At 42.4% G+C, this 24,566-nt stretch overlaps 1 protein-coding gene across 1 annotated transcript in view; it reads right to left on the minus strand.

Annotated features, from left to right (window-relative positions):
- Positions 1-24,566, minus strand: part of CA10 (carbonic anhydrase 10) — a 346,588-nt gene that overhangs the window by 122,719 nt on the left and 199,303 nt on the right. The window lies entirely within an intron of this gene.

The following is a 24,566-nucleotide window of genomic DNA, read 5'->3' on the forward strand; positions in this document are numbered from 1 at the left end:
CATTCCAACAGATTCTTTATCCTTAATACCTCCTGACTATTATCCTGCCACCACTACATCTATTTTAACAGTTTAAAAATATTATACTTTCTTGACATTAATTTATCATGGTTATTTTTGTAATGATTTAAAATGTTTATTGGCATGGTGGATTGCAGAAAGTGCAGTACAATTTAATCCTTACCATCATGCATGGAGAAATCAAGGTAGGCATTCTAATGATGAAAGAGCAGCTATGCTAATACAACAGAAAAAGAGATGCAAAATGATTTATATTACTTTCTTCTTCTATTTGCAGTTCATTAAGTCACTGTCTTCTTGTAATGACCAAGCGAAAATTAAAGTACTTCAGAGAAGAACTTTAGGTTCAGCATCATTAGAAGAAGAGAAATGCGTTCTTTGATGTACTTGACTGGATAAATCTATAGAGCTCAATTTAATCAGACGACACATTGATCTTTGATGCTGGAAGGCAGGCTTAAGATTGAACAAATCTTTTAAATGCATATTTCTGCCTTTTAAAAAGTACCATATGATCCATGAGTGATTTATTTTTAATATGCTTCAGTTTCCTAAGGTACAGACAGTATACACAGCTTCACTTTGTATGCCATGTAAATGAAAGATTCCCCACTCCAGCCTGGGGAATCAGCATTGCTCAGCTTTGTGGGCATCAGACACTCTAGCCCAGTGGTGGCGAACCTCTGGCACGCATGCCACAGTGGGCACACAGAGCCCTCTCTGTCAGCACACAAGCCAAGTCGCCCCAGCATTGCCCCAGCAGCCAAGCATCGGATAACAGCACCCATGCGGGCCATGCGCATGGTCAGAAAGGCTTAGCGGCGCCAGGCGATGACATCACGAACTGCAACTCATTAGCTGCGACTCGTCCAAGCTTTTGCATGGCAGGTCAGTGCGCTGTCAAAGATATATATTTATTTGCTTGGACTGGCTGTGAGTTGTTTTTTTCTAAACTGAAACCTCTGTATACAGGTTTTATTGCAGTGTTGCCACTTTGCGATAAATAAGTGGTTTTTGGGTTGCAGTTTGGGCACTCAGTCTCTAAAAGGTTCGCCATCACTGCTCTAGCCCAACTAACCCATGGTGCAAACAGGTTTTTTCCCACTGACATGCAGTGCTTCTTTTTTGCTATTTATATACACGTGTGGATGCTGCATGGAGGGAAGAAGAGGAAGACCCATCTTTAAACTAAATGTGCATTCTAGATTTAGCCCCGTAAATTGTCAGACCCTCCAGGGCTGGCTCTACCATTAGGCAGAGTGACGTAACTGCTTCAGGTAGCAAATGCCAGGGGTCAGCAGCAGGAGCAGCTTCTTGGTTGTTCCTTCTCAGTCTCCCAGCCATTCCCATCCACTGGAGGGCACAGCTGTGTAACCCCCACGGCCTGTCCTGGGCTCTCGGAAATAGGCTGCTGCCTTAAGTGTGAGCAAGATATTATCCAGTGAGTGACTACTGTTTGAGGAAGCAAAAGTTGAGGCTTCTTGTCCTTCATTTTAGGTAGCAAAACCTTTTGGCCTGGCCCTTCCATCTGTAGCTTTGCTAGAGAGTTCCAGGCAACCAGTAACATATAAACTTGAACTTCAAACATTTAAATTTAACAATATATAACACAAAACACCGAAACAGTAGCAAACACTAACAGCATGCAACAGCAGCATGTGTATGCTTATTTAAAAACAGTCAGACATAAAACCAAATTCAATACAATTGTAATTCTCATCCCAGGTGCCTTGCTTAAAAGGGAGATTGTGTGTGTCTTCTGTTTTTACCATTGTGTAGAAGGGCATTAGAGAAGAGGTAAGATGAGCTCCCCATCAAGAAGCAGTCCAGATGGCAGTCGCAGCAGCTGCTACCATAAGGGAGCCTTTTCCACACTGATTTGTCCGCCAAGAAACCCCTGCAATTTGCACAGAGCTCTAATCAGGGTTCTTGGTGCACTGAGGAAACTAGCCAGGCCTTTAACAAGACCACATCTTTCTAGGGGAAAATGTACAGGAAGAGAGGCCATCTTTCAGGGAAGCTTCTCTGCCGCCACTGCAAATTTTCTAACTGAGGATTCCCCAGTAACCTTCCAGGGAATCCCAGGGTTCCCAGTTTGAAAACACTGTTCTAGCCAATGCAGAATTGCTATTTGAATTACATACCCACTGTAGCATCCCTGGTGAAAATTACTGTGATTTCTAGATGGCACTGGATCCAATCCCAGCAAGAAAAGCCTGCCCAAATGGCAAGCTTTCTACGCATTGGCCCTTGTGAGCTAACACCCAATGAAAGGGACCTTCCTGGGGAGCAATGACTAGGAATGCCTTTTCACTGGACTGCCAGCTTTGTTCGGTTTAACTGGCAGATCAGTCAGCTAATGCTCCACTGATGAATCGGTGAAGGCCAACTTCAGGGAGCAAGGACAAATGTTATTCTGTGCAGCAGAGAATTAATGGTACACTTTTTAATTTTGGAACCCGTTATGGGAGAATGAAAAAGACAGTATTAACAATAACCCATCTGAGGAACAGTTTACAAACCGTATGTCAAAGCACCTTCCTTGAGATTTTGGCACAGCACAGATTCATTTCAGAGTTCAGGTCCCCATAGTCCAGCCCCGCCCCCCCATGAACTCCCAGCAAAGAGCAGGCACATAATAAAAATCATTTTCCTCCTGCAGTCATGCTGCTGCTTGAAGTGATTTTAAAAAGCAAATCTGCACATGCTCAGAATACTGTTTTTTTGTTTTGTTTTGTTTTTTGCCAAGGTTGGAAATCCATGTTGTTGTTGCTGTTCTGACATATCAAGACTGTAGGAACAGTTGTAAAGCATGGAGCAGTAGCTGAAGGAGGAAGTAACTGTTAATTGTGTATTTCACAACTGAATATACATGTTATTGTAAAGCAACCTTCTCCACTAAATTTAGGGTCTAAGGTCCCCTAGAAGCTCCACTTCTATTTGCCCTTTCTTTTACTGCAGCAGTTACCTTGTAAGTTGAAGTGGTGTAATTTTGACTCTTCCCCAGTCTAAGAAGGTATAAAACAATAAACTCAAAGCATGAGTTAGGGCTGTGCCATGTTAAGATAATGCAGGTAACAGTAATGCTAAATTCATGGACAAAAGAGAAGAGTAGACATCAAGGCTGCCATGCACCAAAGTCTTTAGCAATACCGGAATCCTTGATTTATTTTAGCATTACCTTCACTTACAGAAAGAATGCAATGCATTAAAAAAAAAACAAATCAAGGCATTCTCAGCTGCACTGGCATAGCTCAGAAAGACACACAAGTTGCATTCAGTACAGACATTGCTTTTAAATTCAGCTACAGGTGCTATAAAGAGGTTTGCCTAATGGCACCACAACCTTGAGAACAACTTCTTTCTTCCACACCCCACAGAGTTTGTTTTGTTGTCATGAGTTCTTTTTGTTGTCAATGCCAACACCTTGACATCCTGACCAGCATATTGCATCCTGAACAACACTGAAGACCTTGCATTGTCCTGGGAAATCTTTTGCATGGTGGTGGTGGGGCATCTATCATAAAAAAAATGGTGGAGAATAATCAGAGAAAATTCTGCAAAGAGCCCTTCTTTTTCCAGATGAATTGGAAAGGTTCATGCAGAAATATGTATTATGATAAATATTGACTTACCTCTAAAAGAGCTACATAAAGTGCTTTTACTAATTATTTCTGTCTCATGGAGATAGCTATTTTGACTGAAAATCAATTCTACAGATTTTCTGTACAGGTTTATGTGCACAGAGCTTTCTCCCACTTGTAGTTTGGCAGCAGACTGGTTGTTCTAGGGAAATTCCAGGAAGATGAGCAAAGTCGCATGGCAGGACAAGGAGGATGGCCATCAGAGCAGACTTCCATATTGAGCAGGCCACTCACAGAATGATGGCTTGTGAGGATGATGTAGTGATGCAATAAGTCAGGGCATCTTTTGATTCAGTATAGTATCTTGCAACAATGTATGAGATTCAACGATGTTCACACTAGAAGTTTCACCCCTGCCAAATGGAAAACTACAGTGCAAACCCAAAACTCAGTTCATGTACGAAACAAAGGCCACAACTAACCTCTTTTTTAAAGTGCAGTTTAATGCCAATATGCTAATAGTCAACTGTAAAGGTTTCATATCCAGATAATACAAGTCTGTATTTGTTAGGCGCAGGACTTTCTCAACTGCAATAAAAGCAAATTTGAGTTTGTGTATTATGTCTTACATTGTATGTAAATAAAGAACACACGTAAAGGACCTCTACAATTATATTAAAAGACAATGTATCAACAGCCTTTGAAAAGCAAGTCTGAACTGTTTTTTAATAGGAAAAGGATAATGGATATTAGAAAACATATAATTTAAATCAACTACTGTTTTTTTCATGGCAACCAGAACATAGTACATTCAAATTATCCAAACACTGGCTATGTAACATTCCTAATTCTCCAAACCACATATTGCCTTCTATTTTACCTAACTCTATGAAGCCAAAACGAGTTGAGGCAAACAGAGGATTGCTAATCCTATGTGTTGTTCTTAACATTAAAAGTGTGTGTGTGTGTGTGTGTGTGGGGGGGGGGATTTCACAACGAAAGCATGGCAAACAAAGCATTTCCTTGGTTATTGTTATGCCTTTTCAACTGCTCCTCCTGGCCACTTTCTGCTTATTTTGCTCTGCACACACATATTCAGATAAAGATTGGAAAAGCAGCACTGGATGGGCTGCATAGGAAAAGTGGCGGATATGGTAAATATGAAACATTTTCCTCCCACCCACCACTTACCACCTACAATTGCCTTCCTGCCATGCTGCATATCAGAAGCAAACATGGCATTAAGAATCCTGCATTCGCCATTATATGTTTCTCTGAACTTTGGGACCATAAATATAACAGGACAATCAAAGGCTATGTTTTTTTCAGGACATTTATGGTGGCACATGAGATCTATAAAATACATGGCCAGTCTCCAAGTCAGGTGCATCTCTCCCACATGCTACTTCTTCGCAAATCGCCCTGCTCTTAATGTCCAAAGCAGCCCATGAGATTGGGAATCCTGTGTTTGCCACCTCACATTTTGCTCTGATTTGGCGATTCTGATGAAACTCCATAGTTGTGATCCAGTCCGCCAAAACATGCAGACTTCTGTGAGTTTCACAAGCTACTTTGAGGTTCAGGTGACTCCTAAAGTGAAAACTGTAGGGGTGTGTGTGTTTCTATGTATGCACATAGGGGGTGGGATGGCACACACACCTGGCAAAGCCATGCTTGAGAAACTCGTGCAGCAGTGCCTCTCTTCTGGTCTGTAGACGGAAGGGCAACACTGCTCCTTTTATCCAACTTCATGAGGTTACTTAGGTGAAGAAATGTATGGGAACAGATTTCGTCAGAAGTGCTTGTGTGGGAAGGCAATTTGAGAGGAGCAACTTTGAAATCTGGCAGAAAAGTTGGAGCTGGTAAGATCAAATAACCTTTGTAATTATCCGTAAGAAATCTTTCATGGGCTGCACACTTGCATCCCACCAGCCTCCTGCAACAATTTAAAATAAGAGAAGTAGGTACATCTAAAGCAATTCATTGCTGCCTGTGTAAAATACTATAATGGAGCCCAAATAAGATCATAATTAATTATTAGAGGTGGATGAACTGCCTGCAGCTTGCTTCAGATTCTGAGGGAATTGGGTCTCTTCAGCCTGGAGAAGAGGAGACTCAGAGGGGATCTGTTGGCGACATACAGGTATGTGAGGGGATGTCACACAGAGATGGGTAGAGACCTGTTCTCCCCTGCAGAGGAAGGAAGGATGAGCTCCAGTGGAGCAAAGCTCAGGGAACTAAGGTTCCATTTAGATACCAGGTCCTGACAGTTAGGACCCCGAGGGTATGGAATGGGCTTCCAGGAGAGGTCGTTGAGGCCCCATCGGTGAGGGTGCTCAAAGATAGGCCAGACATGCACATGGTGGGCATGTCGTGAGTGGAGCTGGCTGGAGACAGGGGTCAGACTAGATGGCCTGGGAGACCCCTTCTGACTCACTCTGTTTCTGTGTTTCTATAACTAAGTTATCTCTTCCCCACAAATTTGGAAATCACTTCCAAAGGACTGGAGATGTTTCTCCTACTTTGGCCTATTCTGAAGTGCTGCACTTGTTTTGATATTGTGCTGGGGGCCAGAAGAGCTCTTGGGGTGGGGGTAGCTTGCATATTTTTTTCCCCAGCAGCATCTTCTCTGAGTGCAGCTCTTCATTCATCAGGCATACTCATGATGCTCCTATTCTCTCTTAGAAAACATTTCCATTTGTAATCTGGGAAAGAACCTACAAAGCTTGTTTCTGCAACTGAGCTTGGCAAACTTCACCACCATCTCTATTAATACTGCTCCTAAGCCTTTGAAGCACCCTCTATTGTACCATACATTTGGGGCAACCACAATCCCGTGATTAATTAAACTCCTTATTATCCTTTGACAGTGCTATCCCTCACAGTTAACTTAGTGGAAAGTCTGTCCAGATTTGGGATTTTGATTGGGCCTTAGGCACTGCTGCAAGGCAATGATATCACCACCATGCTCCAGGGCATGGGTGTCCAAGACCCTCCTGTGGCCCCATGCTGTTCCTACTTGTATTTTGATTAGGTAACCTTCCTTGTGGACTGTGGAAATGCTGTGGATGTATCTTGACTTCAGCAAAGCTTTTGATAAAGTGCCCCATGATATCCTGTTTAGTAAATAGGCTAAAAGGGACTAGATGGAACAACTATCAGGTGGATCCACAGCTAGCTACAGATTCAGACTCAACAGGTACCTAGCAATACTACCTTCTCAAACTGGGGAGAGGTATTGAGTGGGGGTGCTGTTGGGTTCAGCCCTGAGCCAAGTGTTCTTCAACATTAAAAAATATATATATTTGGATGATGAGATGCAGATAAATGCTTATTAGATTTCCAGATGACACAACATTGGCTGGGATAACTAATACACTGGAAGATAAAAACAAAATTCAAAGTGATCTTGATAGCACTGGGCTGAAAACAACAGAATGAAATTTAATCGGGACAAATGCCAAGTTCTGTACCTAGGAAAAAGAAACCAAATGCATGGTTACAAATGGAAGATACTTGGCTTAGCAATACTACAAGTGAGTATTGCAGTACTGTTGTTGAGCACATGTTGAATATGTGTCTACAATGTGATGTAGCTGTAAAAAAGCTAATGAAGTAGTAGTTCTCCTTTACTCAGCACTGGTTAGGCTTGGTCTTGAGCACTACATCCAGTTGTGGGCTCCACAGTTTAAGAAAAATTCAGACAAACTGCAGAAGGTCAGAGAAGATAAGCAAAAATGACGAGAGGACTTGAGACAGAGTCCTGTGAGAAGAGACTAAAAGAACTGGGCATACTTGTATTTAGCAGTAAGAAGAGTGAGGAGAGAGATGAGTGCACTCTTTGTGTACTTCTATTTTTATTCTATTTTATTAATCTGTTGTAAACCATCCTGAGACAGCTGTGAGGGACGGTATAGAAAAGTTACAAACAAACAAACAAATTTAGCACCAAGAGGAGGGGCAGGCTTTACTCCTGATCATTCCAGTGTGCATGACACAGAATAATGGGCTCAAGTTACAGGAAGCCAATTTCTGGTTGAACAACAGAAGATTCCTGACTGTTGCAGCAATTACTTAGGGAGCTTGTGGGCTCACCCACAGCTGAGGCAGATGGACAGCCAGCTGCTGGGGATGCTTTAACTTGGAGTCCTGCACTGGGGTTGGATCCAAGTGACTTACGGGCCCCTTCCAACTCTACTATGCTATGGTTCTACATATCCAATCTGGATTTACTTCTGAATGAACTAAATGCTGGACAGTCTATGGGTTTGGTCTATAATGTGTCTTCAGAGGGAGGACATCCAAGTTACCAGAAATCATCAGTGTATCTAATTTTATTGACTGATACAGCACTGTACAGTAGAGAGGTACTTTAGAAAAGTAAGAAATGGTAATGCTTATGTTCATAGGCTCATGTTTTAGTAGAAGAAGAGACACAGAGAAGGAAAATATTGATGAGGATTTTAAAAGTGAAAGACTTGCGAAGATGAAAATCTGGGCCTGAAAAAAGAAGTAAGTCTCAAGAAGGGTTAAAAAGAAAAGGAAAGAAAGAAAAAGAACATAAAAAGCCAGACGAATATTAGGAAGAAGAATGCTCCAGAGGCAGGAAACTACTAAGGAAAACAGGCAAACTCAAGACAGAGCAGATAAAGGAGTTTAGTTGCTATATATCCCATGGCTAAAGATTTAACTTCTTCTAGTTCCATAGCTTAATTGTGAGATGCAGGTAATATAATGAGACTGCACAGTAATGAGAAGAGTAAAAGAGGACCCCTAATACTGATATGAGAGACTATTGCTTAAGTACACAGTCATGTCTTAAATATTTTGAAATTTAAAAATAATAAATTTAAAAGAATAAATGCCATGCAGTGCATTGCTGTCAGACTACTGCAGATATTTTAATTGAATTTTTAAATAGTTGTTTGAAGTTCAAGTCAGTTTGGAAATTTTCTTCTGCATCTTTTATGCCTTACCAGATTGCATCTGTTTCCCGTCCCTAGAGAGGCAGATCAGTACAACCAAGTACTGAGTCGTAACTAATCTCTGCCCCCCGCTTCACGGGCTTCCCTGTTTTGTGAGCTGAAAACACACACCAACCCATCAATTTTTCATAAGCAAAGCCCATCTCTGATTATAAATCTCACTCAAAATGAATTCTTGACATAAATCCCTGCCAGGATATTTAGAGGACACATGAAATGACTGTCTCAAGACTCAATATGAATACAGAGATCTATTCAAAGAAAGGTGGCTTCTTTGCATCTTTCCAATCCCTCTGTGTTTGTTTTCACTCGGAAACAAGAATGTATCATAACCAAAAAGAAACACACAAAAACCACTGGAGATTTAGGATGAAATCCAGCTCAGTTGAAACCAACAAGAATTTTGCTGCTGACACCAACATCATGTAGGTTGCATTCATAGTGAGACACCATTTCAAACAGCAGTATACCACACAAAGAGGGGATTCTATAAAGAACAAAGCCCCTCTCCGTTTTATCTTGTGCTTCCTTCTCTATGTAAGGGACTCCAGAATGGGAATTGGTGGCCTGAGGAATGAACCTGAAGCCAGGACCTAGTCTTCTCAGGCCTCAAAGTCATTTCAGATACAGAAGGGAACAAATTTTTGGAATGCTACAGGCCTAGCATTTGATGAGTTTTATGAGGTCCTCAGCTGGCCAAGCCTGATAACAATATTAGAAGCCTTGCCATCTCCCGTTTCCTGGTCAACAGAGAAGTATGTTTGGTCGGCTGTACTTGAAGCTCCAGGATAATGATGCCAGTGATTCTGAGCTACAGCCCTACACCCTCTGGGAACAGATGGGAGGAGGGCTTCACACACAGCTGGCTCCGGCTCCTTGAAAGCCACTTCCATTTCTTCACTGGTTTCCAGAGATCTGCTCAGGACACATTTTCCATTGCATCATGCATTTGTGACATTTTGGGTTTCTAGGCTGCCTTTTAATAATTGAATGTGCATTTGTGAAAATGGCATAATAAATAAAGAGTGGTTCTTCCCAGGGCATAGATCTTACCACAAAGGAAACGGCATTTGAGTTCTGTCTGCTGGATATGCACTTGCATCGTTCAATTGACAGGTGAAGCAGTCAATTTTGGTTCTATTGAAATTCTCCCATGTTCTTGTCCTCAGTTTTGTTCAGCCTGATTCTGCGCCACTTTATGTGGATTTTATTTTTAAAAGTCTACATGAAAACTCAGATACTTTTTCACATATTTCTCCTCATATGAAATGTTGTGTACACTTTCTTCAAGTGTCTGCATTTTCATGCACGCTATTTTTGCTAATGTTTGCATCCCTGGCAAGATATTTTGTCTATAATAATGTATTTCTTTAAGTTGCTTTTACAACTATGTGCATTTTTAAGTGTATTTCCCCATAACATGGATTTTTGTGCACAGTATTCCCTGATGTGAGCATTTAATTATATGTTTCTTCTAACATTCTTCTAATGTTTACTGCCTAAAGTTTAGGTGCTTTTATTAAAAACAATTCTTAAAAAATCCATCACCCATTTAATCAAGGAGAAGCACACAATCTGATGTTATAGAGATATCTGATGTGATAGAGATATACTCTATCAATCTATTTAATAGGCTGCAGTCCTATTCACATTTACTGGAGATGATGGTACTTACTTCTGAGTCAACATGAGAAGTGGACTATAGTCAACACATACTACAATCCTAAAGAGAAACACTGCAATTCCTATATATTGTCCTATTATATGGAGCATGGGGAGAGAGCAGCTGCCCAGTTTTGCTGTAGGCCAGGTGCTGCCCTGGGAGACAGTTGGGGATGTGGGATCTTGGGAACAGACGTGGGGTTAAGTTTGTCCTTTCTGCTCTGAAGATTTAAATAGGGGGTCCTGTCCAAGCATTGCTTTCACCAATCTCCAGGGTCACCCGTCCACTTGTTGTGTTGCCAGGGACAAAAGGTAGCAGCCAGTTTGATGGGGTTGGGAAGAATTTATCTCTGCATTCATGGCCAGCTTCCCTGAGGCATGGGGTTTGCCTTCCACACAGTAATATATATTCTGTTCTTTAATGGAATGTTTATATATTTTCATCGCAGCTCAAAGTTGGAACTGGACTGGTTCCATTACAGCCAAAAGCTCTGTCAGTTTCCTGTTTTCCACTGGAGAGTCAGGTACTAAAGCTCAAGCTCAAATACTTTGGCACCTAATGAGAAGGAAGGACTCATTCGAAAAGACCCTGATGCTGGGAATGATTGAAGGCAAAAGGAGAAGGGGATGGCAGAAGTTGAGGTGGCTGGATGGGGTCAGTGGAGAGGTGGGCTTGGGTGTACTCCGGGGGATGATGGAGGGCTGGAGAACCTGGAGGGATGTTGTCCATGGGGTCATGAAGAGTTGGGCATGACTTTGCGAACGAACAACAAATTAAGTTGACACATGTATGAAGTAATAAGCTGCATCGCAGCATTGCTGTCACCTGAAACAGTTGTGTGAACTGGTCCACAGGAGAATGACAATCAGGTCCTTCACTGAAGAACTGCAAATATGATGTTCCAAATCAAACAGAAGTCTGTCCCTGGGAGAAAATGATGTTTGTCTGGTTGTGGAAGGGAAAAGAGAGCTGATGAAAAGTACTATTATTTTTTCCAAGTATGTTCATTGCAAGTATACTTCTTCGATACTGAATCACGAATACAGTCTGCCAATGATACCTGGGTAAGTAATATTGCTAGATTAATTTAAAAAGGAGAGAAAGATTGCAGCCGGCACAGTTTGTTTCCACAGGGGACGGGAGGTTGTTTCGAGTATGTCTTGTGAAATAGGGTGTGTATTTTGTGTTAGAGAGCAACAATATCCTAGAAGGATGGTGTCCCCAAAACGAGAGAGAGCGAAAGACATGCAACGGACTGTGAAACAATTCAGTTTTTAACTGGCAGAGTGAAAAAGCACCAGCACATGCTGTGTCAGACATCTTTAAATAGAAAGCCTCTGGGCCAGGATCAAATGTTCCACTCCATACATCCTCTCTGGGGTGGAATATACCTCGCCCTTGCAAAGGAACGGGCTCAGCAACTTGCTAAGTTGCTTTCTCATTTTCTTCCCTAAAATATTGCTTTATGGTTTATGATGAATTGGCAATTTTGTTTAGCTTTGCTGATGGCTAACTGTACGAAAATTAATAAAGAAGAATTTAAAATAAATAAATACAACAACCACGGTCTTATTCCATTGTTCAAAGAAATTATGATGAAATGCTACAGTCAATTCGTTGTTCCTTTCTCCCTTCCCTTTTTCAGTTTTAGGGGTGGATTCTTCCTGGAGATGACAAATATATATTTGCTTTATCAGCAGATCCAACACATATCCTGGTGTAATCAATCACATGTAGATAAACAAAATTAGTCTCCGTTGCATAATAAAAGAGAAGCCCATTTTTATAGGTTTTATATGTTAGGTAATCAGCTTCACAGATGATCAAAGATTAACTTTTAAATGGATGCTGCTAAGAAAGATTCTCAGTCTTAAATCAGCTTTCCTGCATTAAACCTTCCTCTTTAATCCGCAGCTCCAAGTAATTTTATAAATAGATAAAATTGGAAAATCTCTTAAACCACACAAGTATAATATAATCAGATGAAACCTGCCACAATCCCTTCTTTTGCCTGGGGAATACCCTTGAGGGGAAAAAAAAACAATCATTTGGCGACTTCTTTGCGCTCAATTGTTCTTCAAAGAACGGCATGAAATGAATGTTAAAGGAAAAGAAATACCAGTTGTTAGCCGAACAAATAATTAATAACTAACAGCATCGCACTGAAGCACATCCACCCAGATACAGGATGCCTGGGTAGTAGTTTCTCTCGGGCTTTAAAAATAGATCCATAGTAACAGAAGCAGCTTCCCGATATGCAGATGCAGCTCAGAAACGCATTCTGTCCTGTGAAGCATTTTAGCTAAATTGACCATATGCCGTGGCTGAGCCTGCCCTCCATTACCTTGCACTGTATTATTCCCATGCCTGGAAGACTGGGGTTTTATATTCAAATGGCAGAATAATGGAACGTAGATGCTAAATGCACAGCTGAGTGGCAAGAACGGCCGGTTGCTTGGGAAAACCCTGGCTTTGAGGCACCTCCTCATGGGTGTGTTTGTGCTTTGTGTGCACTGCTCATGCTGGGTGTGCAGGAGAAAGGAAGGGTGCTGCCACTTGCAAGGGCCTCCACTGAAAGCAGCCTTACAGGGGGCCATGCAGGGGGCCGTTTTTTGCGCTCCCCATTGCCTGCAAATGTGGGCAGGTGCAGCTCTTCTGTTGTGCAGCTGATGGAAGCAGAAGGCATGGTGCATGTGTCGTCCACTGTGCCAGGACAGGCAAGCGTCCCTGAGTGATACTATGCCCACCACAGTTTGTCTTCCCCTGTAATGTTTTATTTTTTATTTATTTATTAAAACATTTTTATGCCGCCCCATTTGCCGAAGCCTCGGGGAGGCTTACCACAATAAATAAAAATAATTATAATATAAATTACAATAAACATTAACAATCCAAAAAATACAATATAAAATAAGCTGCCCCGGCCAGATAAGATCAAATAATACTAACAGTTAAAATGCCGCTTAAATAAATGTGTAGAAACTTGGTGTGTGGGTCTGGAACTGAAGGCCCCACAGGTTAATGGCACTGCTGACCCCAGCCTCACCCACTGGCCAGCCAGCCAAGAGTCTGCGGTAGACTTGTCCTCACTGCCTCCCGGGATAAACATCATGGCAAGGGAGAGACCAGCTGAGCCCTAACCATTAGCCAGGGAGAGGACACCTTGAGGCAACTGGATTTGTCCCTGCCAGAAAGAGCACCTCTAAGACCTTCAAAATTAAGAACTGCTTCCCGTGTTCTGCTGCTTTCCTCCCTGCTCTCAATCCCTTTTCCTTTTGTGCCACATGATTTCGATTGCAAACCTGAAGGCAGGGACTATCTTATTATTAATCTTTGTAAGCTCCTATTGGAGCCTTTTTGGCTGAATAGCTGGATAAAAGAGCTGCAAATGAATAAATACATGCATAAAGAAATAAAATAATACAATAAAATAGAGGTGGGGAATTACTTTTTTGAAGTGCCAACTGCTGGCAACTCCCATTTTCCCTTCAGAACACCGCTCATAATGGGTGCCTGGCAAGACTCCCAATCCAATTATTGCAAAAGTGTGTCCCACACTTGTGAATGCAAAAGAGGAAAGATAGTTTAGCATCATCTTTCACCACAAACCTTGCACCAAAAAGCCCTACTCAGGTCAGGTCGTGTGACATGGGATAGAAGAAGATGCGCTAGTACCTTGTGAATCAGGATGCACAAGCCAGGCCTACAAGCTTAGAACGTGCCCCAGGAGGTCCTGCTACATCTCAAGGCTCCACAACAGATATCCGGAAGACAGACCCATGGAGAAGGTAGAAAGCTCGACAGCTAAAACAGCAGAATTATGCAAAGAGGGTTCCAGAGGAATGACTGACTGACTGAGGAAAGTGCTTAAGAAAAAATTACTAAAAATCTAAACGACATGCTGATGGACATTGAAAGCCTCAGGCTTGCATTCTGATCTCGATGGCTATAAACAGATTTCCCATCTTATGATATATCCAGTGACATTCACAGGAAGCAAAAGGCACTTGGTCAGTTATAAGAGTTCTAAATTAGGATAAGATAGTAACAATACTAAGAGGTTTTTTTTTCTTAAAGCTCTAATCTCCTTCCTCTGCACTCACATTATTTAACCTATTTGTTTCCTCTATGCAGGCCTGCTTCCCCAATACGAGGAAGCTTTGCATCACTGTTTGTGGAGGTCTTCTTCTGAGAAGAGCCATATAGTAGGAAATGGCAATATTAATCATGCTAATGATTGCAGAACCAGTCACAAAAGCACAACCAAAAAGGGGAACACTTTCATGTTGATGTGGAGAGGGAGGCACCAATAGGATTTTCTGCTTCAGACACTGAAACATTTGTGGATAAATTTGCTGACAAACAGCCAATATGTTATTGTTAGTGTCCTAAGTGCAATCTTGACCTGGGAAATACAGGGTTCTTAGCACCTGCTTTCCTATGTGCAATGTGGCATCCCATCAGTATTATTTTCAGTGACTATGTGTCATTCAGGTATTAGAAGTTCTACGGTTTCCCACAGGAAACTCTTCTATGGATGCATACCGATTTCCATGTCAGAAAGTCTCCTCAGATACTCAGCTTCTTTTTCTTCTTCAAATCCCTCCCCTTAATTTCAGGTTATGTAGCACTTTCAATGCAAAATCCAAGATTACAGAGCTGCCATTTTTACTTCCTTGGTATAATGTGCAATCTGTAGTATCTTTTCAAGAGATGATTGTCTTCCTTGGAAAAAAACAGCAGTGTGATGGCTACATGAGGCATGATACTATTTTCTCTATCATTCTGCGAAGTCAAATACTGCTGGATGCAGCCTCTTTTATTGTGCTGCCTTGTTAATTGTTCCAGTCATGTAAACATAATTGCAACCAAGTGTAAACCTGCGAGTTGACTAAGCAGAGAGCTAGATTTTTTGCAGGGAGCGTGTAACTGCCATCAAAAGCAGTTGTCCCGAGTCCCTACCTTCTCCCCACCTCTGCATTACCTTTCAGTGGTGCAATATCGCGGTGAACTTCTCTGCCTTTTCCACTGCATTGACTGCTGCCTGCGAAGTTGGACAACGTGAAGTTTGACGGTGTCACATCAAAGGTGACATGAGGAAGAGGCATTTGTAGTAAGAACTGCATGCCCTGTGATATCTGTTATCATTCCAAGGATCCACCATTGCACAGAACATGATTCAGAAAGAGGGGGAGTTAGATCCTGTGCGATTCAGCTCCTCAGTTTGTAAAGCATCAGGGAGAAACACCATGCCATTTACTCTGAAGTATTTTGCTTATATTTACCCTTTACTGACAGCACAATTATTGATTTCGTTTCACACAAAAACGAGGCTGAGGGCTGCTGAAAACCTGTGCCACAGCGTACGTTAAAGATCCACTGAAGGCACTTAATTTGTGTCAACTTATCCTTGTGCAAATTGGAGCAAAGGGAGGTTGTTCAGTGCATACACTGCTTGGTCATCTTGTAGGTTTACAATGGGTTGCTATTATTTTTACTTGTCTTAAGGTCACAATCTTATATGTACAAACTTAGGAGTGCATCCCAGTAGATGAGCTGACCAAATGCACAGAGGATATCCACACACTGATTACATGTCCCTCGAGTTGGGTCATGCTCTTTTGACCTGCAAAAGCCAGAAAGAATGCATGCCACAGTCTTTCCAGCTGATTTCATCTTAATTTCGGATCCTATCTTGATTGCAAGCACTGGCAAGTCCACATGACCTCACCATCTTACGGGACACAGGACTAAGCTGTCTTTCTGGCGTGCTGCTAGCAGTGTTGCTCGAGGTTCAGCACTGAATGCATGGCCACTTCTCATGGACTGTGGCATGAGAAAGTCTGCCAGGCCAGCTGAAAATGGAGGGCAGTGGAGCCTAGTCTCCTCTGGCTGGGGCTGCTAATGGCACTTGGAGGCCAGTCCCCAAGCCTGTGAGGATCACACGGATGTCTGCCCCCTCCTGCCCAAGTTGGTCTTAGGATGGCAGCCCCACAGGGCTTTAGGCCTGGTCCTGCCTGCAGCAGCAGAGCCACACTGCTCCCTGACTGCCTCTCAACCCTCACAGGCCCAGGGTGACCAGCTGTCCTCTTTTACAGCCACTTATTTGAAGGACAGAGGGCTTCTGCTTTGAGGGGCTGCCCATTCTATGCCTCATCTAATGATAAGGAACCATTTGAGGCAAGAGCTGGGCATGCTTTGTCCATCAGGAGCACCTGGACAGTGGACTGAGCAGGTTGGCACACAAACAAGCCACCTGGTCACAGTCTTCCACCCTTTAGTGAGAGGTACTGCAGTTCTGGTTGCAAAATTTAAGCTTAAATTGAAGAAAGTAGGGAAAAGCACTAGGCCACTCAGGTATGACCTAAATCATATCCCTGATGAATATACAGTAGAGGTGACAAATAGATTTAAGGAATTAGATCTGATAGACAGAGTGCCTGAAGAACTATGGATGGAGGTTTGCAACATTGTACAAGAGGCAGCAACTAAAACCATCCCAAAGAAAAAGAAATGCAAGAAAGCAAAATGGCTGTCTGAGGAAGCTTTACAAATAGCTGAGGAAAGAAGGGAAGCGAAAGGCAAGGGAGAAAGAGAAAGATACAAACAATTGAATGCAGAATTCCAGCGAATAGCTAGAAGAGGTAAGAATGCCTTCTTAAATGAACAGTGCAAAGAAATAGAAGAAAACAATAGAATAGGGAGGACCAGAGAAAATTGGAGATATGAAGGGAATGTTTCATGCAAGGATGGGCATGAAAAGGACCAAAATGGCAGGGACCCAACAGAGGCAGAAGAGATTAAGAAGAGGTGGGAAGATTACACAGAAGAACTATACAAGAAAGACCCTAACGTCCCTGATGGGGTGGTCACTGACCTCAAGCCGCACATCCTGGAATGTGAAGTCAAATGGGCCTTAGGAAGTCTGAGAAACAACAAAGCTAGTGGAGACAACAGTATTCCAGCTGAGCTATTCAAAATCTTAAAAGACGATGCAGTAAAAGTCCTACACTCAACAGGCCAGCAAATTTGGAAAACTCAACAGTGGCCACAGGATTGGAAAAGGTCAGTTTACATTCCGATCCCAAAGAAGGGCAATGCTAAAGAATGTTCAAACTACCACACCATTGCACTTATTTCACGTGCTAGCAAACTTATGCTCAAAATCCTACAAGGTAGGCTCCAGAAGTATGTGCACTAAGAACTACCAGAAGTGAAGGCAGGGTTTTGAAGAGGGAGAGGAACTAGAGATCAAATTGCCAACATATGCTGGGTCATGGAGAAAGCTAGGGAGTTCCAGAAAAGCATCTATTTCTGCTTCATTGACTATGCTAAAGCCTTTGATTGTGTGGATCACAACAAATTGTGGCAAGTTCTTAAAGAGATGGGAGTATCAGACCATCTTATTTGTCTCTTGAGAAACCTGTATGTGGGTCAAGAAGCAACAGTGAGAACTGGACACGGAACCAGTGACTGGTTCAAAATTGAGAAAGGAGTTTGGCAAGGCTGTATACTGTCACCCTGCCTATTTAACTTATATGCAGAGCACATCATGAGAAAGGCGGGGCTGGATGAATCACCAGTTGGAATTAAGACTGCCGGGAGAAATATCAACAACCTCAGGTATACAGATGATGCCACTCTAATGGCAGAAAGTGAAGAGGAACTAAAGAGCCTCTTGATGCGGGTGAAGGAGGAGAGTGCAAAAGTTGGCTTGAAACTCAACATTAAGAAAACTACGATCATGGCATCCGATCCTATAACTTCCTGGCAAATAGATGGGGAAGAAATGGAGGTAGTGACAGATTTTATCTTCCTTGGCTCCAAGATCACAGCAGATGGAGACTGCAGCCAAGAAATTAAAAGACGCTTGCTCCTGGGGAGGAAAGCTATGGCAAATCTAGACAGCATACTAAAAAGCAGAGACATCACCCTGCTGACAAAAGTGTGTATAGTCAAGGCTATGGTTTTCCCAGTTGCAACGTATGGCTGTGAAAGTTGGACCATAAGGAAGGCTGAGCGCCAAAGAATTGAGGCCTTTGAATTGTGGTGCTGGAGGAGACTCCTTCAAGTCCCTTGGACCGCAAGGTGATCAAACTGGTCAGTCCTAGAGGAGATCAACCCTGACTGCTCTATAGAAGGCCAGACTCTGAAGATGAAACTCAAATACTTTGGCCACCTAATGAGAAGGAAGGACTCCCTGGAGAAGGGTCTAATGCTGGGAACAATAGATGGCAAAAGAAGAAGGGGACGGCAGAGGATGAGGTGGCTAGATGGAGTCACTGAAGCAGTTGGTGTGAGCTTAAGTGGACTCCGAGGGATGGTGGAAGACAGGAAGGCCTGGAGGAATGTTGTCCATGGGGTTGCGATGGGTCGGACACGACTTCGCAACTAACAACAACAATATTTATATCAAGGCTAAAGGTTGGAGAAGACCAAAGATTCCCCCACACTCTTGTGGATTTCTGTTGGCCACCTCAACCACACACTCGATTTGAGCAATGAACAAATTTAAAAATTCTGTGAAAAAGAGAAATGTTCACTGAATGTTTCAGTTTGGTTCTTTTGAAAGTGTTTTAATGAGTCTCATAAACTATCTCCCTTGCTAAAAGCTAAATGCATTTAAAAGGTCCTGCCATCTTCATAAAAATAATCAACTGAATTCAAAGAATGTGTGAAACACAGAGAGACAATATCCTTCAGAAGAGCTTTTCTGTGTCTAAGGAAGGTTCTGAGGTCAGGGTGTCGAATAACTGTGCCAGAATTTTGTTATCCACTTGGTGCTAGCAGATAGCTCGGCTGGGTAGCTTAGAGAGGGCAAAAGCAACTGCACATTGACAGATGGACTCTCAATCTCAGTGGGCTTGCAGCCACTGGACCTGAGATGCATGGGAGTGGCTGCAGCAATAGCAGCAAGGAACGCTGTGGAGAAATCCCTGCCTTTTAGAAGCTCCCAAATTAATCCATATGCCCAGTCCTGTGTATAATGGAGGTGTCCAGTGTGCATAAGTGATCATGGGGTTGCTTTCTTACATACCTATCTATATTGTAACATCCCCTCAAGAAATGTAAAGAACATAAAGAAGTGAACACGGTTTCAATCCACCCACATGGATACCATTTTTAATGTATTTATATGTGTTTATGTATTGTATAATTGTGCACTGTAACACGTATAATAGTATGGTGAAGACAAAAAATACATGAAGGTGGGGGGAGTGAGGAGAACAAAAAACCTGCAGGTAAGAACAAGTAACGCTCCGGTGGAAGCCTCCTGTCTGCAGGGAGGGAGGAGTCCACCCTCTTTGCCTCCATGTTCTTGCATCCTGCTTTTGGCATGTCCAGTGAAACCATTATGAGAGGGAGGGAAGAAGGCTGAAGAAGCCCCAGGATAGTTTGTCTCCTGGCCTCTCTGGCTCCTCCCCTCCCCACCGGCTGAATGCTCTCCCCCTCATGACAGCTCCATTCCTAACCTCAGAGAGACAGCTGGTGTGCTTCTATCCATGCTGGCAACAAGGGCAAAGAGAAGGGGGATCGATCATAGATTTCCCCTTGGAGGCTGAACCATGCTAATTATGGATCTGAGAATATGAAGAATCCTGTGGCCACACAAATATTGTCCAGGGGCCATAGGATAGCTTCCTTAGTCACCGTAAAGTTCTACAGTTCACCCAAATGCATACATATTTCCCCATAGCCTCACAGCAAATCCTTTTTAATCCATAACAAACTGTTGCTAATTGCTTTCATGGTAAATAATGGTGTCCCATGAATCACAGCCTGTATAATTACAATGAACAAAGCATTTTAGAACAGTTGTTAACACAGGAATAATAAATGGTTTACTGGTTTCGTATGCAGGAAGTAACACCTGTCATCTTATGTATGGACTTGGATCCAAGGTATGGCATCTGCAGAAGGGAAGGGAAGGGAACGGGACTTTTTGGTACCCTGCATCCCCCCACCAAGACAGCTCAGCCCATTCCACAGGGTCTGTTCACTCCCCGTGTAGCACCACCAGGGAGCTGGATGGGCAGCCTTGGGGACTTCTACCGCCACCATTGATGCAGTTTAAATCTGGACCTAATCCACGGCTTTCACAGACACACACACACACACACACACTTCCTTGATAATACCTTTCTTAGGGTAGTATTTTCAGTGCATTTTAAAAGTCAAACTGAAATTTCACTTACAGACTCTATGAAAATGAACTGCCAATATTATTAAATCAACATCTTAAATGTATGAAGACCCTGGTGCAGCTGAAATCAGGGGAAATGCAACTCACAGTAGGGGAAAATTAACTTGTTCCATGAGAGAAGTGGCTGACAATTTCTAAGAATAAATTGATGCAGACAGAAAATAAGAAGCATTTATATATAAAAATAGGCAGTGCAATCCTATGCTTACTAGACAAGATCTAGATGGCAGTCAGATTTTTTTGAAAGTTGAAGAATCACTCTGATTATAGTTGGGTTTGTGATTTCCATGCAGCTGGCATAGAAAGAAATGCACCAAAGGGGTCATAAGAGTGACCTCGGCACTATGTCATATGGAGCATGACATATGCAGGCAGTAGCTTAGTCTCCTTCCCGTCCTTCTCCAACAATAAAGCACCCCAGTGAGCAGTCTAGAATAGTTCCCCAACCTTAGCAACAGGCAGGAGAAACCTGAAGGTGATCTTCTCCACACTCCTCTATAGGATGCCACGATTCTCTGAGTTTTCAGGGTTACAGGCATTCCAAAGGCACTGCTCCCGTACATGTGAAAAATACTTCACATACGTGTTGGTGTTGTTTGCTTGCATAGCAGGTCACTGTATTATTATCCCCAGGTTTCAAATCTTGGGCTCATGGTGCTATCGACGTTGAAAAAGAGGGCTGTCTCTAAGGCTACTTTGCGAGTGTGTGATTGAGGTTCAACCATGGATTTCCTGATTTGTAGCTTAGTCTGTTTCTCACTGCACTTCACCAATTTCCTACAACATCCCCACATTGGTAAAAGATAAACCACATAATTTCCTGCCTCCCAGTATTTTTAAAGACATAGGAACCATTTCAGAAAAGAAGATGTAGCTTTTGTACTAATTTCAATGTTTGGATTTCTGGTTGTGCATTTCCCTTCCTTGGCTGAGCAATTCACCCACCACTTTCCCTTGCCAAAAGGTGGGGTACAAATCGAATTCATCTCCCCACTGCCCACCATAACTGGTGCATAGGATTGCTCTGCCCACCATGCATTTGCAGTCCAGCAGGGGTTCAGGTTGTTGAGTACGCAGATTGACTCTGAGACTAAGAGGCTCCAGGCTCAATCAAGATCTTGTTGTTTTTTAGTAGGCCTAAAGAAATAATCAAAATTATGATCACCTTCTCCGGCAGGTCTAGAAAATCCATTACTTTTTCTGCTAAATCCCAGCCCTGGTGACCACTGCCAACAACACTTTGTTTGGTGTTCTGTGCACAGAATGTCACTCTGCATTCTCTTTGTGCTCTTCCCTGCCCTAGTCTAATGTAATTTGATAATCACAACATGGTAGGAGACTGTAGTGTCATAGGTATGATTAAAAATTAATTTCAATAAACAAGGATGCTGCCTCCCCTGGAATGATTATGAAAGGCTAACCAATTATAAAAGAACCAGAAGCCTGGTATTCCTACATTTGGCACATCTGGCATTCTTCCAATATCATAGACTGGCAACCTGATGGGAGGAAGAAACTTTGCCCAGGAAGGGACCTAGCCAATCTGAAATCAAGGCAAGTTCAGCTGTGTCCTAATGACATCTATTGTTAATTCTCTGCAATTACAAATTATAAAGTTTGAGGGACTGGGGGAAAAAAAACTCTAAAAAAGAAATATTTTCATGTTGTCTGTGCCTTAACCCAACAACAACTGAGCCACCAAGATGATTAAATGAAATAGGTGTAAGATGTGGTAGGCAAGGAAAGATATTTGAGGTTTTACATTTTGGATGTGAGTGTGCATGCGTGTCCCTCCCAGAAAAGCGTGCTCATCTGTTGCACTCACTCTCTTTTAGTCAATGTTAATCTGCACAGATGGCAAAACATCCTAATCTCTACTACCAGCTGCAGAAGGAGAATTTTTTAATGAAATGGGAATTTGAAGGTTTTTACAGAAAGCATTAGAATCTATATTCATTTTTTTCCTGATACCCAAATTACGTTAACTGTCATTTGGCAGGTACTGTGCTGTGAAAACAATTAGTCACACATACAAAATCCAGTGTCAGTTACTGCACAGACTTATTATAATTAAAACTTGGTATCCAGGAGAAATCAAAGGTCCGAGTCTTTGAAAATATTATTACATCCCACTGTACACACGAACAGGTCCTTCCTTCCATCCATCCATCCATCCATCCATCCATCCATCCATCCATCCATCCACAATTTCCAGTCCACAAACTGCCCACGTCTGTGGCTTGTTATTTGATATTGTTGGTGCAATCCTCCCTTCAAAAGAAGGAGCCCTATTCTCCCTTTAAATTAGGTCATAAGCTAGTGGTACATTTGTGCTTCTAAGTACGTACTGTTTTCAGTGCAAGGTTCTATATGTAAAACAACAACAAGCACGAATGCTTTGAAGCATGAGCAGAATGCACCCCCTCCCCACATTAATGGAGCTGAATGCAAGCACTGGCATGCACACAGTTGCCTCGGCAGTGAACGGAGCCGCTGTCATCGGCTAATAAGGAAATATTGACCAGGTTAACCGCTGGGTTGTTAAATAACCAAGTACTCTGAGTTCCTGTGACCCACTAAACAGCCTTCAAAGCAGCCAATCATGGGCTGCTAAGTAAATGCAGTGGTGGTAGAGGCACTGTAGAGAGCAGGTCTGCTCTGATGGCTACTTGTTAACCAATGGGCTGCCATGTCATACAAGCTGGCCCAATGAGCCGGCTGGAGCTGTGACTTGGGAGGTCCATGTGCAGCTGCCCATCACTTCCATAATGCCGGGAGCAAAAACTCAATGGCCACCTTAAGGAGAACCGAAGTGGCTGCAGGGATGTTCCTTGGTTGCAAGCCTACTCATGGTCTTGCTGTTCTCAAAATGGTCCTTCAGAGGCTGCCTTGCATATGAGCTACCCTTGGTTTTATTTAGTTACTTAATTTATGAAATCCCTCATACAGATAATGGTAATGCTATGAATAAGATTCCCAATAAAACTATCAACAATATCAAACTAGTAAATATGCCACCACAGCAGAAAATATCAGGTAGAGGAAGTAAAGCCACATAGAAAGGAGTAATATAGGAAAACACTAAAATACTAAAATATTTAAATGCTTTAACATTCTGGGAGAAAAGAACCAAAAAAAAAAAAAAAATAAAAATAAAAAAAATAAGCAGTGCGGGTGCCAGATTCCCCCAGAAGACCATTCAGAGCTGGGGTCCATCCCTGGAAAAGCCCTATCTCTTGTTCCATCCTCTGAGCCTCAGAATGAGGATGCAACTTGGGAAGGGCTCCCACAGAGGGCCATGTGGGAGAAATAACATAGAGGAGGTGATATTTTATCAGGTATCAAAGTCCTAAGCCATGCAGGTTTGATAAATCAAAAGCAGCACTCCAAATAGGGTCTGGGAAGCAGTGCTGGCGTAAGAATGATCATAAACCTGAGTAACATTCACCAAGATTTCAGTCAGAGAATGCATATTTGGACAAGACTGGGCCCTGGCAACAACTCTCTCAGTTTAGACATTAACCACATGCAACTATTAAAACCGAGGAGCCCTGAATCTAGCATGGTAGTCAATTTATGCCAACAAAACAGCCCGATTTAACAACCTCAGTCATATTTGACAGCTCAGTCTCTGTGTTATTCTTTTAAAATATGTTATCATTCATGATAAAGGCACCGTGCAAGACAGACAATTCCGTATGAAAGCCATTGTCAACAAGGCAACGCAGAAATCTGGCTAGGATGCACAATACATACCGAGGTGTTGTGCATTACCAGTGTTCAACATCCCCTCTAGCTTCATCTCCGTCTGGGGGCATCTGTGGGACATGTCTCTCCTCTCAGAATTAATGCTGAACCGAATGCAGCATTGAAGCTGGAGGTTCTTTAGCAATTACACACTGTATATGTTTACTTGGAAATATTTCAAGGTGGTTGGTTTCCTTGGTTGGTCTGGAAATTTATTCTTTTGTCTTTACAGTATAACCAAAGTCCCATGTAATATAATGATAACAAGAGATGGATAGTAAGGGTGACTCATAGTTTCCTAGACTAAAGAAATGCGGGCTGAACTTCGGTAGATGTTCAAAAATGGGTTCCCTTCATATTTC

Source organism: Varanus komodoensis, unplaced genomic scaffold (genome assembly GCF_004798865.1).
Source record: "Varanus komodoensis strain SLA01 unplaced genomic scaffold, ASM479886v1 scaffold12, whole genome shotgun sequence".
In the NCBI taxonomy this organism is placed as follows: Eukaryota; Metazoa; Chordata; class Lepidosauria; order Squamata; family Varanidae; genus Varanus; species Varanus komodoensis.